This window comes from Fistularia commersonii, chromosome 33, assembly GCF_037954325.1.
Source record: "Fistularia commersonii isolate RoL2024-O1a breed Wild chromosome 33, RoL_Fcom_v1.0, whole genome shotgun sequence".
NCBI classification, from domain to species: Eukaryota; Metazoa; Chordata; class Actinopteri; order Syngnathiformes; family Fistulariidae; genus Fistularia; species Fistularia commersonii.
The window spans coordinates 6,664,418-6,681,862 of record NC_141316.1 but is presented as its reverse complement, the minus strand read 5'-3'; the positions used below and the strand labels follow the sequence as shown (position 1 = coordinate 6,681,862).

Below are 17,445 nucleotides of genomic sequence, written 5' to 3'. Positions count from 1 at the left end.
ACTTTCTCTAATTGACAGGAATTTAATTTTCACTCGCATATTACATATCACAATACTTTTTGTCTGTAATTTTTTTGAAGAAGAACAATAGCAGAATGAACAATAGTGGAACAATAGCTCATGCACGCCCCCCTTAGTGAGGCAGAGGTACTGGCTGCCTCCCCTCCTGCTTTTTCACTGCGGCATTTTGTGAGATGAGCAAGACTAATATGTTATACACATGTGAAATACATGATCTAGAGTGTGGAATGTGAGAATATATATTCAAATTGTGTGTCTTTAAGAGGGATTAATTGCAAGAGCTCCATTTAAGTTTGTGAGGGATTGCGCCATCGCTGCCTTCCATTAGCGTCTTTCCACTGTATTTGAACGGGAAAATACACAAATTCAGCCATATTGACAAAAAAAAAAAATCATTGTAATGATTGGCATCATACATAATACCATTTCTATCACAGTGGACAAATATTTTTTTATATTTTTCTTTATCATTAATTGTTTTTTATGATGATACAGGGGAGGGCAGCACGGCCATACGGCTCTCAAGAAGACAATAAAATAATTATTTGTTTCTCAAAGATTACTAAACACAAGAATAGCTCAAGGAGCCGCTCCCTGGGGGGGAAAGGGCTAGAAATGCTGATGCGCTGCCGATAAATTCGGAGATTAACATCTGCCTGGGAGCGAAGGCCACTTTTTTTTATTATGCGTGGAATTGATGAGCCAATGGCAGGCAGGTGAGGTGACAAGGGAACGGAGGGCAGGCGTGTAAAAGTGAGTTGATAGGGGAAGGGGAGCCGTAACCATGCTACACACACACACACACACACTCAGAACACACACCCACACACACGGCGAACCCCATATTCATACATGGAACCCGACGTCAAAACCACTTGAAAATGCCATCCAAGAAGGGGAAGGTCAACAAGAGTCGGCATTCGTCCAGAGGGAACCACCTCTGGATTCCGATTGGTTATCGCCCTCCACGTCTCAGTACCCCTGAAAATATTCCACCGAGGTCCTTCCAGCTGTCTGCACGCTCTAAGAAAACATCTCCTAGATGCTTGGCCATCAGCGCCAGGATGAAAATAGCGTCGGATCATTGCACGGCCGAGTCAAGGTGTTTTCAATTTACCCATTGAAAACATCGGAGAAAATGCCACCCCCCCCCCCGCCATAAAATTGAAATAGCTCAAAAAAGCGTTTATTCTAAGATGTCTCCATAAAAAGGTACTTTTTTTTTTTTTTTTTATTATCATTATTATTGAGTGCGACAGAAACAGGTTGGGTGAATAGCTGACGACGATGATGCGGAGAAACGGCCACCGTGTCGGCTTCCTGCTCTGCTGCAGATAGACGGCATCCAGCAGACAAACACACACGTGGTAATACTCAGTTGAGAATAAGTGCCAGAGAAATTACACAGCGGTTAGTCGCCGCGTTCCTCTGTTCTCCTGCCAGCTAGTGGAGGAGCGGCATCGTTATTTACACGACAGACTTAAAAACATCATCATTGTCTCCACATTTTCTGACCCGTCCGACGTCTTGTTGGGATGAAGTCTTCCTTCCAAGTATGTCGTCGCTAACCGAACGCAGCCGTGAATAATTAATGGCACTCATTCTCTTGCTGTTGTGACATCTCAAAACGTGAGACTGAAGAAAAGTTCCAGGTAAATGCGCTTGTTAGTGCATTGAGGCGATTCCCAAAGCAGAGTATCGGCAACGCGAGTCCCTCCAAGAGCATATTTGATACCAAAGCTTGCCTGATCTGTGTGGAAAATGGCTATTTGAAAGTTGTAGGTGTCAAGTCTCTGCTTTTTGCAGATGATATGGCTCTGTTGGCTTCATCAGTCTGTCACTGGAGCGGTTCACAGCTGAATGTGAAGCGGTCGGGATGAGGATCAGCACCTCCATATCCGAGACCACGGTGCTCGGCCGGAAACGGGTGGACTGCCCACTCCAGATCGGGGAAGAGGTCCTGCCCCGAGTAGAGGAGGTCAAGTATCTCGAGGTCTTGTTCGCAAGAGAGGAAATAATGGAGCAGGAGATCGACAGGTGGGTCGGCGAAGCGTCTGCAGTGATTCTGTACCGGTTGGTGAAGGTTTACCGGTTGATTCCTACCCTCATCTACTGTCACAAGCTGTGGGTAGCGACCGAAAGAGATTGTAGATACAAGCGACTGAAATTAGTTTTTTCTGCAGAGATAGAGTGAGAAGTTCAGCCATACAGGAGGAGTAGCGACTCTTCTCCGAGCTCCTTCTGCATGGTCGAACATCTCATCCTATCTCCAAGGGAGAGTCTGGCCACCCTGCGGAGAAAACTCATTTCTGCAGCTTGTATCCGCAATCTCGTTCTTCAAAAGGAGTCAGAGGAGGTGGCCTGGGTCAGGATTCCCCCCTGGATGCCTTCTGGGGGAAGAATTATGGGCATGTCCATTTGGAAGGAGGCCACGGGGAAACTCTCAGGACACACAAGAGAGACTTTGTCTCTAGGCTACCCTAGAAGAGCTGGACCAGGAGAGAGAAGTCTGGGCCTCTCTGCTCCGGCTGCTGCCCCCTGTGACCCCACTTTGGGTAAGTGGCGAAAAATGGATGATTGGAGGTGTCGAGATAGAGGCATCTTGATTCACCAGTGGTTAGGAAAGTAGCTCAAAGGTTCTTATGATTAGCATTAGCACATGAAGCCTGGCAGTCCAATCCACGATGTTTCAGACAGGTAGCGATTCAGGTAGCGATTCATGCAGTGATGTGCAGTCAGGGGAGGCAGGAGAGGCTGTGCCTCACATGTCAATCTTGGAAAGAAAAAAATGTAAAATGAAGAAAATATATTTATCAGTGATTTGCACTATAAAGGTATTTTTCATTTAAGGTCACCAGTTTTAGATTGTTTTTTATTCAAAATCGCTGGATTTTCAAATTTACTGTTCAAATTAAAAAAAGAGATGTACGGTGAGGCTGCGGACTGTTGAGCCTCAATGTAGATTATGCAATGACGGCTGACTGCTGGCATGCTCTGCACTAAGACTGTATTGCTGTCTCAAAAAAAATGTTTAAACACTTTTTGCGTTTTTTTTTTGTCAACAACTTTATGTCTTATAGTAGTTTCTTGCACTGAGCGATTATAAAACGGCTGCGAGGAGCCACTGAGGCACGCAGTCCTCCTGCCTCACCAGCGATGAACCTCACCGTACGTCACTGGTTTCATGCGACTATCTCGACTCGAGTTGAGCTCTTTGTTTCTCAAAGCATCAAAATTCTCCTTTTGACCCGTTCCAATTCAGGGGGAATGAAAAGAAAAAAGAAAAAGAAGGGTAGTTAAGGGAATGATACAAGCTCCCAGGTGATGCATTAATAGGGGTCAGCGAGGGCAACGCCGCATAGCGAGGGGTGTAATGAACACGTGTAAAATAAACACAAGTTTCAACACACACCGGCGTGGAAACACACACTTCTCCCTTCAAGCCAGATAGCTGTCAAGCAGCTGATGCGCTAAGCCAAAGGCAAAGGAGGATTTCAAACACTGGAATTCCTTTATAATTCCCCCCTAATCCAAACACTAACATAACAGTAGGAAGTTCAATCTAATTGAGGAGGGGATGAAAGCTGAGGATATCCTGTGTGGGAAAAGATATCTGGATTAATTAGCATTGTTCATGTGTGTGTGTGTTTTCGGTCGCGGCGGATATTTGCGCGCGATGCATGTGCTCGGACGCGTGTTTGCGTGTTTGACGGTACGTGAAAGGGCGATTGTTAACGTATTACATCCTATGTGTGGAGCCCCCACCTCATCAGCGAATGTGTCATAAGAAGCATGTTTGATTGGATTTTCCCGTTTTAATCGCTCTGCCTCTATTTTTGCGGGGCCTGCTTAATTACAAAGAGGGATTAAATTCGAATGTCAATATATTAAAGGCATGCAATAACGTCCATAAATGCAAAGAGTGAGAATCTCAAGACATGTTTTAATTGCCTTTTTTTTTTTTTTTTTCATTTTTAGTACTCTCGGTCAGATGAGTGGACTTGTGGAATTGTGCCGTCGCATTTTTGCGTGTTAAATTGAAAAGATACGACAGAGACGCTGCTATAGAACATTATAGTACATGTAATAAAAGAAAACACAGTCAAATGTTTTTTCATTTTATGAAAATGTGATGTTGACAGCTCAATGTATCCTGGGTAGTGACGCCGCAGTAAAACCTCCTCTGTTCCCAAAGCGCATCAGGGAATCGGTACAATGCGGGAGGCGTTTTTTTGAATTGTAGATAAATATGTGCATGACCGGGAAGGTTGAGAGGAGAGAGTTGGGCAGAAATGCAACCTCAGGAAGGGTTTTTGCGAGTAAGAGCTCTGCTTTCTGTCAGCAACTGGAAACCCATGCTTAGCGCGCCATCGTCATGGAAACATATTGAGAAATAATTTCAGATTCACCTGCACATGGATGGTCCATGGTTTGCTCGGCGAGTGTCGTAGAGCCCCATAATTCGCCTTCAGCTGTAAGAGCAGGTTGTTTCCACTTGCCAACTGCACAAGTGCAGACACACAAATCTTAATTATAGATTATTCTTTTACATTTTTTTTTATTTATTTTTTACTGTATTTTTAGCTTGTCACCGTCTTGTCCTTGAATGTCTTACTGCTGCTGCGAAACTATTTCCCAAGCATGGGATCATGAAATCTCATCTCATCATCATCAAAATACAAATATAAGCTGCAAATTGTTGTGTTCAACTGTAGCGAGGGGTAAGCTCAGGGCCATCAAATCACCCCACGCCCAACCAGAGTGCATTGCGTGTGCAAAACGATGTGCGGATCCATTGGTCAAAATTGTGAATTATACTGAAAGGGTTTTGTAAATTTATTTTTTTTGTAATTTTTTTGGGGGGGGAAATTTTGTAATTTTTTTGTTTTGCGTGTTTTTGTAAAAAAAAAAAAAAAATGGTAAAAAGTGTTTTACATGTTTCCAACTCTTTTCTTTTTTTTTTTCTTTTTTTCTTTTTTTCTTTTCATGGGAAAGAACTATTTTGTACATTTTGGCCTTCAAGCCCAACCAGTCAGGGATCCCTTTCAGACAAGGAATATAGAAACAGCACGATATTCCAACAGCAAGCCTTTATCCATCTTTGTCCAGCATTATATTATTTTGTTCACATTGGAGATAGGATTAAAATCTCCCTCTAGTGGTCTGCAACCTAATGCTCTTATCACCTGAAAATAAATTCAAATCACATCTAGAAAAAAGACAATATTCGCATCTGGGACTGGAAAAAAATAGATATTGGCTTAGCAATTTTTTCAAAATTATAAATGATCTAAATTAAATGATGAGCTTTTTGGAATCTCGTCTCACTTTCTGTGGTTTATTAAAACACCTTTCAATATCGTGACCGGGTCCCAAATGCATAGGATTACCGAAAGGAGCATTAGGAGAGGAAGACGGACGGTAAAATACATTAAAAAAAATGGGGAAGTGAAACCAACGAGGACAGAGGAAGGAAGCGATTTCAAAAGCAAACGGGGAGGAGGTTTAACTGTTCCCACGAGCAAACCGAGGAACGAACAGCGCGGCCTTCAATCCGACTCCCTAATACGATTTGAAAAAAAAAAAAAAAAAAAAAAAGAGCGGTCCTCCGCACTCGAGGATTGAAATCATAAAATCCGGACATGTTTACGACAGTACGCTCTCCTGTTTCCTCCTCCGGCTTCCATATGTCTCTACTCCATAAGAAGAGGAAACACGTGACGGACTCAAGTGCATATGCACAATAAACCAAGACAGTCCTCCATCTCTCCCTCCTACATTAAAGAACAGAGGAATTACAGTGATTATTGCCCTCCAGGCGCTTTCAGCGATGCGCAGCCCATCACCGCCTGGCAGGCGGTGTTATTAGCCTGCATCTCGGGTGTTAATGTTCCCCGAAGAGAGATGGTTCAGTCCGGGGGTCAAAATCCACGGCGACGACGGGCTGACGCGCCCGCCGTGCCGAGTGGCCGAGCGGAGAAATGTTGATTGACAGGCGGGAAGTCGTTAAAACCGGAAGAATTTGAAGGGGATGTGGAGGGGCTAAAGGACGGACCGCGGAGATCGATGTCGGAGTCAAAAGAAGAGGCCGGACGCTGCTTATGAATAGAAGAATCCCGATGACCGACTGTTTCCTCTCTGCGTGTGTGATTGCAAAGGAAAAAAAAAAAAGCCATATATACTTGTATGCCTGTGTGTGACGGGCGCATACCTTTGCACCGCGTGTGGGCGCTCTCGGCGGCCTGGACAATTTATTTCGCGTGCCGGCAGATGGGGTGAACGTGCTTGACTTTTTGTGGGGTTCCTTGCCGTCGGCGGGTTCCTTCGATGGCAAAAAAAGGTGCCGTCAAGGAAGAAGGGAGTGTTTATGGTGTTCAGGCTGGTCTAACTTGTTGCGCATCATGAGGAGGATGGAGACGGCTTCCTTTAAATCCTGTTACACATTGTTGAAATGAGCTACATTCTAGTTTCCTTGGTGACAGGCTGCTGTTTAAGTATTATTGAAATGTCCATTTACAGTAATACTTCATAGCTTTCTAGGTCCGTCTAGTCGTACGTCAAAAAGATCCTTTTTTTTTAAATTTTGCCGAGTACGTTTGCTTTGCTACTATTTGTTCTCTGCTTTCATTAGAGACTGACAAGTTATTTTTATTTGGTTTTGTCCGGTGCGTTAACCCTTGCTGCGTACTTGCTCTCTGTTTGTATCGGAGACTTCGCAAGTTTACCGATCGTCCGTCGCTGAACATTCCTAGTTTGATCGCCGGTCCCTCCTAGCTTGTCAAATTGTTATTGCTCTGCCCTCTGCTCATGGCGCATCCATGAGGGGTTAAATCAGTGGTCCCCAAACTACGGCCTGGGGGCCGGATACGGCCCGCCTCCACATTTTGCCCGGCCCCTGACCAATACCAGAGATGCATTATGATTTTTTTTTTTTTTTTATTCTGGCCGCGTAATCGTGACTTGTAATGCATAGAACATCACATCCTATTTATTCCACCCTTCTGCACCCGTCTGTGCCTTATCTGAAACCCCTCCCTAAAAAAAAAATCCTGGACACACTCCTGTCAAATAACATGGAATAAAGGTGAAAAGATAAGGTAAGAGAAAAATAGATTCAGAATGGTCTTTAACCTGGTAGGTGTATTTAAGTTGGTAGGTGTTGGTATGAGTTGGGTTTCACAGCCTGCTTGCTTTCCGGTTTTCACATCGAATTTGATATGAGAGCTGCAAACAGTTGTGTCTACAAGAAAGTTATGTTCTTTGGTCTTTTAATCTGTGAAAAACTTGAAAAGGGTTATTTGGTTATTATTTATGTCATAAATAGTGTAATTTATTTCATTGATAATGTTAGTATTTATTTTCCGATTTTTTTTTCCTGTCGAGATCCCAGAAATGGTTAATTTTTGTTTATGTGCGACCTTCTGGAGAACAATAAATGCTTACGTTTAGACATCTCTGCCATCATCACAATTTTTGTTACAAACTGAACCGGATTTCTCGTTTTTGTGATATGGTGACAGTTTGTTCTGGTCATAAAACATTTTACAGGAATCTCTCCTCTAACTCTGCATTTTTTCCACCATCGCCTAGAGGTGTGCGCTCGCCCATCCCATCACAGTGTGCAAACGCGTGCGCACGTATAGTCTCGTGCCCGGGGACGAGAGGAAGTTTCCAGACTCGTTCACTTCCTCTTCTAAACCTGTGATAACAGAGGTGGAAAAACAGCCATCACGCCGTTTTTCGACTTGCTCTGCCGGCTGAAGCTAATTTCAGCTGTGTGAACGGCGGGGCTGCAGGCACTCCAAACATTTCAAAAGAACTGGGACACACACTAGCGTGTTTAAAATGACAAGGGAACTTCACATGTCCGATTCCTATTTGCTTCCTAAATTTTAATCCCGTGGATTCTTTTGTATTTCACGTCGAATGCAAAAATGCCCCCCATCGGTTTACTTCCCAGTGAACAGATAAAACCCAGTGTGGGATTATAGCTAATTATTTGACAGCACTTAGACTGTTGTCAGGTCAGACCGCCCGGCATTATTTATAGTGCACTTCATCTTCCACATAATAATTAGCAAATCAGGGCCGAAATTTAATTAATTCTCCGATATCAAATGTGGATTTGGATACAGTCCTAAAGCGGCGCAACACCGCAATACATCCCCAGCACAAAGCACAATTTAACACGATAAACCGTCACGTAGTCGGAAACAATTAGTTGACACGTGTTTTTCAGGAAATGTTCCGAACGCTGCTGGATTCAGGCCACGCGCAGCTAAGTAATGCGACTGAGCAGCTACATTCACATACAAGAGGCTTTATGTGAATGCCGGCTGCAATATTTCTCAATTTTTTTAATGACAACTAAATCGAGGAAAAGAGAAAATAAAAACTTCTTCTTCTAGAATTGGTAAATATGGCCTTTAAAAATTCATCCCTTTTTCTCCCTCCTTTCATTCTCTTGTTTGAAATGCTTTTAATCCCGGGTTCGGTTAGGAAGCCATAACGGGTACGAATCTCACTCTTGCACTCCAGTGCTGCACAATTGATCACACGGTTTTAAATTCCATCCTTAATCACGCTATAGATAAATATCGCTATATTGATATATACCGCAGCTGCCCGTAATTCTACATTTAGAAGAAAAAAAAGCAAAAAAACACTGTTTGTGTGTGTGTATAGTAAGAGATGTTTACTTTTTGCATGCAGCAGGTTGATGAGGCTCCAAACATGCGGCGCTATTACGCCATTTAATGGAAAAAAAAAAACAAAAAAAAACAAGTGAAATACTCGACAGAATCGATGGAGAGCACGGAATAGCAGAGCAGAGGTGTATTGATTATTTAAACAGCCGGAGAAGAGCGATGACAATAAGGCGGCGTGAAAACAGACTAAACATGACAAATAATCCAGCGAAAAACCCGCTAATGACACAACACGAGAGAGGCGGGAGCAGGCAGGAAGACGATTGGCCGGCAGACCGGCGGGACTAACCAGGACGGATTGACCTGACGAGGACAGGGCGCTGGAACCGATGGAAGAGGAGGGAAACAAAGAGGACACTTTACAGAAAAACACAGGAAGTGAGGGGAAAAGCAAATGAAGAAGGAAGACTGCGAGAGAAAAAACAGGAGTAAACACACAGGGGTAATCATGGGGGACGAGGGAATGGGATTATAAGAGAACAGATGATACTAGGAATGCCTTTTTTATTAGATATTATTAATTATTATTACTATATTATACATAAGTGTATTTCGGTACCGCTGTTTGAAATCATAATAAACTTTTTGGATTTATATGCCTTTTTTTTTTTTTTTTTTAATTAAATAGGATTTTTTATTTTTTCATTTTTTTCCTGCTTCTGAATCAAAACCTGGAATATATTTTCAGATTTTTTTTTTTTTTTGCATGACAGTGTTAGAAAGGAGGCTAGCAAAGATAATCAGTTAGCTATAATAAGAACATGTTAAATGTCAGAATGAGTTGTGGGAGTTCCTTGGTTGATGGCGACTGTGGATAAAAAAAAAAAAAAAAACCCGCCTCGCCGATCCCGTGTCGATGGAACAGGCAAAATGCAAAAATCATCGTCACTGAATTCGTCATCACAATCGGAGAAATTCACTGACACTTTCTTCTTCTCTCACATGGCGATATTTCTAACCATATTCGGCCTGAACTCGTCACCGTGGCAAATTGGCCCCGTCTCCCTCACCTCAATTGAGTCCCTGGCTGCTTTTATAAATATTCCTTCATCTTCTTCTCCGTCTTGCTGGACCGCAATCTACGACCAATCATGGTAATGGATTATGGGAAATCATACAGGGACTCGGGCAGATGTGCAGACCACACACTGTCGGGAAGCCAGTCGAAAACACATGTCTTCTCAGTCTCAAAGTGCGCTTTTTTTTTTCCTTCATCCTTCCGGTAAGTAAACCCTGCACGTCCTGTCTGTTTTGGGCTGCTCGACGCAGGTCGTCCAAATATCAAACACACTTTGCTAAAAATCCGCAATCGTGATTGGTGCAGAATTAAAAACACCATGATGATTGGTCAGTGGATGGTCGCGGGGGGTTCCTTTTAATTTAAAAACAACTATGTTCCATGAATTTAGATGCAAGAACAATTATTTGTTTCTATCCTATTTCTCCGTTCTGTTTGTTCATTAATTCTTCCATTTTCCATACCGCTCCTTCTGCACTCACGATCATGGGGTTGTCGGAGCCGATCCCAGCTGTCTCACCCTGGACCGACGGCAAAACAACCATTCATCGGCTCGCAATTTAGCGTCTCCGTTTGACCTCCGGCGTGTTTTAGGGAACCGAAGGACCTGGAGGAAACCCTGGCTGAAATCCCCCGCGTTGAAATCGAACCAGGGACCCTCTTGCTGAGACGCCACCTGCACAACACCAACCGTCACGGCCCGATCCAGCTTCCGCCGACACGAGCGCCGCGCAAAATTTGCCCTTCATCCAACCCGCACTTTGAGCCGCGCTCAAATTTTAAGATGCTAATCGGCAGTTTCACACACCTTAACTCTTTATATTTCAATTTGCATATCCTGTTTTCATTTCTTTGCAATAATACACTTACTATTTGTTGATTTATTTAATTTTTTTTATCGCTACCTGTCAGGCTTCACTGTGGACGGGAAATAAGAATTTCATTATACAGGGAAACACGTTTTCAGACAGTACTGCACACATCCTGCGGCACGATAGCAAACCCGACAGCAAAGTGTTTATAACACACCTCTCACAGGTCTCTTAAATCTCAAGCCATGTCAATGAAACTGACATTTTTTGTTGTCGAACTGGAAGAGTTTCAACTCTTAATCCCTCTTCATGATTTTAGAGGCGGTTCAGACCAATGTTAGTGCATTATTATCAAATTTCTCAGCAGCACTGCTGTCAATCACAGACTCAGAAGACATACACACACACACACACACACGGTGCTGCATAACTGGGTGGGTGCAGGTGCTTCGCGTTGTTGTGATGTTGTACCACCACCACCCTCTCTCTCGCTGCCTTTCCGGCACTACATCCACATCCCGAGTGTTCGGTGAATAACAGCACCGGGCCATTTTTAGCCAGCAGGTGGCCGGTTGTCAGGGGGGAGGGTTGTGTTCTGTATCCAAAACAAACCGTGGAAACAATCTTCCATCTTCACTCTGAGTGAGTGGGAGTCCGGTTGGTGGTGGTGTGAAGGACGGTATTGTGGCTAAATGTCACAGAGAGCCTTCTGTTCCGTATCTGACTAAGCAAACAAAAAAGAAATAGAAATAAATATATAACGCGACACATTGTCTGCGCGAACAACAGGGACTGAAGAAAAGGAACATGGTATGGACTCCATGTTCTTCCACAAGCCGCCATCATTACCGCATACCCTTTTACCTCAACTTAGTTTGTACCTGCATCCGCACGCACACACACACACACATGCACACACACAGACACACACACACACACACACACACACACACACACACAACTGGACCGATTATCTGATGATAACAAAACTCTGTGGATACCCCATTAAATTTCACAGCAGCTGTTCACGCCAGCAAAAAGACATTATTATTTTCTAAAATTAGGGCCGGTGCCTGTTTTGAGCGGGATTATACAGAATGTGACAAGCTAATTTTCATTAAACTTGGTGGAGAGAAGAAAAATGTTATGTTTATTCCAGTTTTTTTTTGACATTAGTTTTGGCAGTTTCAACAAGACAGTACCCTTGTACATCTTTATTAGCTGCATATGAGCATGTTCTGCCGAAAACACGAGGCCTGGCATCATTTTCTGTATCTTGGGCAGGTCGGGCATTTGTCAACCCCCGGCCGATGTGGAAACACGGCCCGCTTCCCCTTTATTCATCTATTCCGGTCACACCACGGTTCAACTGGAATTGAAACCAGACTGAAACTGACGGATAATGAAAACATTATTTGGTTCACGGAAGGCTATTATATAACCGGGCTTTTAAATTTTGTACTTTACACTTGAAACTTTCTATCCAAAGACATGAAGTCAAAGAAATGTTGTGATTTATTTCAATGTTATTTGGCTGAAAACGATTGAAATGCTGGTTATTTCATCTGAGTAGAGCGAGAAAGAGTACCACAGATGCAGTGTTTGGAGAAAGAGCACTACAGATGCAGTGTTTGCTTTAGGAATGCTAATAGAGAAGTACAGAGGAGCTAGGTTGAGCCTTTGTGGATCCAGAAAAAGCATACAACTGGGTGCCAAGAGGGAACTGTGGTTTTATGAGGAAGTCTGGAATAGAAGTATTTTAGAGTGGTGCAAGACATGTATGCCAGTTGTTGGACACTGGCGAAGGGTGGCATAGGTGTGACAGAAGAGCACAAAGAAAGAGATTGGAATGCATCAGGGATCAGCTCTGAACCCATTCTTGTTTGCTATAATGATGGACAGGCTGACAAATGAGGGTACTGGAATTTCTAGGCTATTGAGCGCACCTAAATATAGGCCGGATTGGCTTTGTCCTACTCCAGCTGATCGCTATCTTTGTCTTCCTCCTGCGCACCAAAACCATTAAAGTGGTCTTCGGTGTTGGAAGTTCACTGTAATTTCCATGGTCCCATGTGACGAGGCTACATATTTGGCGGCATGAAACTTGCTAGCCCCCCAAAAATCCATAAATTAGCCACATCATTGTTTAAGCCGCAGTGTTCACGCAAAAAGTGGCGGCTTACGGTCCAGAAATCACGGCATATAGGAATATGTTGATGTTTTGCAGATGACATTGCAATCTTTAGTGAGAGCAGGTGCACGAAAATCTAGAGGAGAGGAATGAAGGTTGGTCACAACAAGACAGAATAGATTGATGTGAATAAGAACAGTGAGGCCACAGGGAGTGGGGATAACGGAGGTGGAGGATTTTAGGTACTTATGATCAACAGTGCAGAGCGATGGAAAGTGCGGAGAAGAGGTGCAAAAACATACGGAAGCAGGTTGGAATGGGTAGAGAAAACTGTGAGGGGTGATAAAATAGCATCAACCAGGAAAGGTGGTGAAAAAGTGTCAGGTTTAGAGACAGTGGCGTGGAGGAAAAGCTGGGGGTAGCAGAGATTGCAGAGCCATGCTGCAGATGTTTTCTCACACAGTGGCGTCCGGCGTCATCTTCTACACTGTAGTGCGCTGAGGGCTGAAAGCGGCCGACGCTAACAGACTTAATAAGCTCATCAGGAAGGCCGGCTCCATCATGGGCAGGGGTCGGCAACCCGCCGCTCAAGACCCGCATGTGGCTCTTTCATCCTTACGCTGAGGTTCCGAGCGGCTTGGCAAAATAAATTATAAGAATTTAATTGAAGTGTATTTTATTTGTGTTACTTCTAGCTCTAAATTGGAAGATTATTGTGATCTTGAAATATTAAAATGAAAATTTATTTATTTATTTTATTTGTGTTACTTCTAGTTCTAAATTGGAAGATGATTGTGATCTTGAAATATTAGAACAAAATGTTATTTATTATTTTTCAAAGCACAAAAGAAATGTCACGCTGGCCGAAGCTAGTATAGCTGCCAGCTAGTATAGCCCTGATTTGCAGATGCTGTGCGCAGAAGTTCAGGAGCAGAAGTCCCATTAACCAGGTAAAATAAATATTTATGAAGATAATTTGCAATTTTTTTTTTATTTACTGACACTGATTTTTTTTCCAAATGTATTTTTCAAATTCAGGTCAAGGCTCCGCTACACGCTCTGAAAGCCCAAAGCCACAAATGTTCAAAATGTGTCCATTACATAAATACAATTTAATTTTCTCTTTAGCACTGTGTGGATTTCATAAGCAAGACACTACACACTTGTTTATACAACGTGTTAAGGTAATAAAAAGCAATATATACAATGGTACCTTTATTTTAGACGTCAGTGGAGAGGCTTAGATGGAGGCAGGTGATTGGCTGTGGCGACTCCTAAAATGAACCTCCAGGAGGACGAGAAGAAAAAAAATGAAAAGAACATTAACTGGGGGGAAAAGACAAATAAGAAAGAAAATTAGAGTGGAAATACGATGAAACAGGAAGACGCGGCTCAACAAAGCTCCAATCCAAGAAATGTTGACAATCATTCAAAAAAAAAAAAAAAAAAGAAACAAAAAAACAAGAAAAGACAAAATTCCCTGTGCAGGAGAGGAATTTGAAATAAGCCTTCCAGTGATTTTCTGTGTGCAGAAGCTCATTCGAATCACCAAATAAAACAAAAAAACAGCGAGTGAGAGGAGACGTAAACCATGAAACGTCTTTCATCCCCTTTGAAGAGAGACAAACAGCTGAGATGTACGAGAGGCCCGGATCGCTGCTGAATTTTAATCACGACCACTCGAAAACATCTCCTCGAATACTCCCGACGAACACAATAACGTGTGTCCGACATGATTTGGGCATATAGGAACGCCGCTTTCAAATCTCCACACAGCCTCCCACCCCTCCTCCCACCTCCCAAATGTTCATTTCTCACGTCAAACTAGTTCATATTACATACGCGCCGCCGGGCGGTTGGCCGCTTCGGGTGAATCATTTGCATTATAATTTACTTATTTACCATCGGTCATTAATTCTGAAAGGTTGCTTTTAGTTATTCTAAAGCGGTGGTTCTTAATTTGGGTTCGGAATCTTGCAGGGATTTTGGTGCGCTCGGTAGTCAACTTGTGACTATCCTTCCTGTGATTTCTTACTTGATATTTGAATCGCTTCATACTAATCATGCAGAGCAAAAAAGAAAAGAGTATAAACAAAGAAAAGTAACTGACTTTAAGAAAATGAGAGTGGCACGTGCCAAGGTGATTTGCAATAAGTATTCATGATTATGTTTTTGTTTGTGTGTGAATCATATTTTGATGCACGGTTCATCTTGACTTCGAAAAAAATCATATTTGATTTTTCCAATAAAGAAGGGTTGGATGAATCCGCAAATGAAACCGGTGGGGTTCAGTACCTCCTACAAGGTTAAGAAGCACGGTTCTAAAGAGACTATAATCGTCACGTAACCCTCCCGGTGTGACACCTGTAAAGTTTTCGGCAGAATGCAAATGAGAAGTTCAAGCGGGGAAATAATCCTCATTTTAATTTTTCCATCACACCTGGTCTACGCTTCCAATTTTTTCCCAGAAAATAATATGGACGCACGCCACTTTCCAGTCAGCCATGATTAACCTAGACAAATTCTAACCGCCCGTACTTGTCAGGCTGCTTTGCCGTCATCCCGGCTTCAACCTGAGCGCCAGCTGTGTCCGGCCCCCGCGCCCCGTCCAGAGGCTCTGCCAGGCTTCCGCTGGCGAGACCCGACGGGCCGAAACCATCGACACACACTAAGCAAAACACACAAAAGGAAAACACAAAACTCCAGCTCTGGAAATGCTCGCTGCTGTTCTTTCCATGGGCATTTTTTTTTTTTTTCGTTTGCGTTTTACATGGCATTGACAGCTGAAAACATCTTTATTTATCTGAAAATACGGGTTATTTAATGCAACAGTTGGGGCGCATCTGACCGCACGAGCGAAAGCGTCGCATCAGATATAATGAATCGTGCACACTTTTGACCCCGGTGAATGCTCGAAACATCAAAACATGCTGTCGCTGGGCGAGCCGGTGGGGAAGAGATGATCCTCGCCAGCTCGCCCAGTCTGTCTCGCTGGCTGCAGGCCCAGAGGGCAGGGCACGGGGATGGATGGGCCTGTCAGCGGCTCTCTGCTGCCCAGATGGCTCGCTCTGTCAGCAGGCTCCCCGCCAGGAAGGGTGGCACCCTGACGTCAGGCCGCGATCGGATACGCCAACTTTCATTCACTTCCCCCCTAACACCTGTGGCCTGCGTGGAGAAATGACAGGGGAGGTGGTGGCGGCGCCCGGCCAAGTGTGTTTATCGACCCCTTTTACGCAAGGAAACGGGGTCGTCTGGCTCGTTTTCGATGAGGGCGCCGCCGTTTTGGTCGGACTGAATGGAAATGGGGGAGTTGCTCAACTGTGTGACACGCTGGGGGTTTTAATGTTCTATACTTTTCACAAGAATAAGATTCCCCAACACTTGTCGTCACATGCGAACTCTGACTCACCACGGCATTTATTCATAGTCCATGCTCTAAAAGATCACTATGTAGCCATTCGTCTGCTACTGTTTGAAGATTCAATTTCAATAATAGACCAAACAACGTAGAGGTTGCAGTATTGTAGTCTTATATTCGTATTGTTTATATTACAACTTGTTTTTTGGCAACATAACGACAAGAAAAAATTACAAAAAAAAAAAAAAAAAGTAAAAAAAAATTACAAAAAAATACATATACATATATATACATATATATATATATATATTACAAATGTAAATATATATATATATATATATATAAATTTTCAAAACTCAGAATCAGAAAAAAAACTTTATTTGTCCCCCAGGGGCAATTGGGGACATGGGGGACATGGGGTATATATATATATATATATATATATATATATATACATATATATATACCCCATGTCCCATGTATATATATATATATATATATATATATATATATACATATATATATACCCCATGTCCCCCATGTCCCCAATTGCCCCTGGGGGACAAATAAAGTTTTTTTTCTGATTCTGAGTTTTGAAAATTTTCTTTTTGACTTGTGTGAACATAAGCTGCAATTAGAAAGTGAGGCCAAAAGTTTTTTGGGGATTTAAGCAAAATAGCGTGACATTCAAAAGAGAGAAGAGATTTGTACTATATTTGATAAAAAAAAAAAAAAAAAAAAAATTCCCCAACTTGGGTTAGTTTGGTTAACAAAAAACATTAAAGCTATACAACACTGATCCCCTTTTTGCCCTGTTTGACACATAAAAAACACCCCTGAGTAACTAGGATATAGTTTCAACAAAAAGTTGAAAAAAAATAAGCAATAGATGTAAAGGCAAATAAGTCTGAAAGGCTTTTTTTGTTGTTGTACAACCAGATGTTTTGGGGTATAAGAGAAATAATAAGAATCATTGTGCTTTTTGATTAACTGGCTAGATGGCAGAAGTAATTAGCTGAATTCAAGTTTAATTGTTGATCTTTTGCCTTTTCTGCACAGCTTGTCGCCTTGTCAGAGGGAGAGGCAGCTGTGACCAGACATTTCAAGGAAACCCTCCTACACCAGCAAGAAATTGCGTCATCAGAAATATTTAGCCTCAAACACAAAGATCCATTTAGAGAACAATTCACTGCTTGGGTGTATTTTCTTGATAAAGCTTTTAACGCTGTTGTTGTTGTTTACCACACAAATCTCCCACTTACTGCACGTCCCTCTAGACCCCATTCTGGAGTAATGAAGGAATCGGACAAAGGCGGATTCGAGTCCACAGGCGTTAGATTTGTACTGTGGAATGACATCCCCCATTTTTTCCTGCAACAGGAATGCCGGTCCTACCT

At 42.8% G+C, this 17,445-nt stretch overlaps 1 protein-coding gene across 1 annotated transcript in view; it reads right to left on the bottom strand.

Annotated features, from left to right (window-relative positions):
* ercc4 (excision repair cross-complementation group 4) overlaps positions 1 to 13,929 on the bottom strand; it is a 35,785-nt gene extending 21,856 nt beyond the window's left edge. The window contains exon 1 of the mRNA XM_086140706.1: positions 13,904 to 13,929. The gene's annotated coding sequence lies outside the window, so the exon portion shown is untranslated. The remainder of the gene's footprint in view (positions 1 to 13,903) is intronic.
* Positions 13,930 to 17,445: the final 3,516 nt, after the last annotated feature.